The sequence below is a fragment of the Oratosquilla oratoria genome, chromosome 5, assembly GCF_046742065.1.
Source record: "Oratosquilla oratoria isolate Oo_2021 chromosome 5, ASM4674206v1, whole genome shotgun sequence".
Lineage (NCBI taxonomy): Eukaryota > Metazoa > Arthropoda > Malacostraca > Stomatopoda > Squillidae > Oratosquilla > Oratosquilla oratoria.
The window spans coordinates 51,501,990-51,503,188 of NC_134781.1; the positions used below are offsets into that span (position 1 = coordinate 51,501,990).

Consider the following 1,199-nt stretch of genomic DNA (forward strand, 5'->3'; position numbering starts at 1 on the left):
TGAACTTCTTTGCAGACGACGCAATACTGATGAAGAAAGTAGGTACAGAAAAGGACTGTGAGTCGCTACAGAGAGACCTAAACAGGGTTTGGAAATGAAGTCAAAAGTGAGAAGTGGACTTCAACATAAAGAAATGTAATTTGGAAAAAGTTGTATATGTATATATATATATATATGTATATATATATATATATATATATATATATATACACATATATATATCAAGACAATATATAATCTGTACAAAGGAATTAAATAGAGTTCTGAAAAAGACCTTGGCGTGATTATCACAAAGGACATGACTCCTAATAAACAGACAAATAAAATTATCGGAGAAACCAACAATTTACCTACTTCAACAAAGAAATAGTAAAAAAAATACTAATCACACCGTTAAGGCCAAAACTGGTGTACGTAGCGACATTATGAACACCCAGTACTAAAAAGAATATAAAGAAAATTGAAAGAACCCAATAAGCAATTATGAACATGACCCAAACATTTTCAAAACTGTCATATGAAAAGAGATTGACAAAGCTGGAATTACGGACTCTGGAACAAAGAAGAGAAAAAGGTGACCTATTGACCTTATATAGAATAATGATAGAGAAGACTTACTAAATTGGTTAAAGAGAAATACAAGAAAACATGAAGAAAAAAAAACAGTCATAGAAGGTACCTGAAAAAGATCACCTTTCCACACAGAGTGGTGGATGTCTGTAACAAAATGGACAAAACAATAGTGCGTACAAAAACCATACAAGTAAATTTAAGAGCAATCTAGATACTTCGAGATACAAAAATGAGGCACCACGAGCGTAGTTCCCCTTTCCGTAGGATACACCTAGGTAAACACACACACACACACACACACACACACACACACACACACACACACACACGCACAAACACACACACACACACACACACACACACACACACACACACACACACACACACACACACACACACACACACACACACACACACACACACACACACGGCTCGGTGGCGGAGTGGTAAAGCGCTGGCCTCACAAGCCAGAGAACCGGGGTTCGATTCCCCGGCCGGGCGGAGATAAGTTGGGTTTGTCTCCTTTCACGTGTAAACCCTGTTCACCTAGCAGTGAGTAGGTGCGGGACGTTAGTCAAGGAGTTGTGACCTTGCTGTCCCGGTGTGTGGTGTGTGAGTGGTCTCAG

The 1,199-nt window shown here is 38.9% G+C and overlaps 1 non-coding gene across 1 annotated transcript; it reads left to right on the plus strand.

Moving 5' to 3' along the window:
- The first annotated feature begins 1,002 nt into the window (after positions 1–1,002).
- Positions 1,003–1,075, plus strand: TRNAV-CAC (transfer RNA valine (anticodon CAC)). The gene has a single exon. It is a non-coding gene; the product is annotated as a tRNA-Val (tRNA).
- The last annotated feature ends 124 nt before the right edge of the window (positions 1,076–1,199 follow it).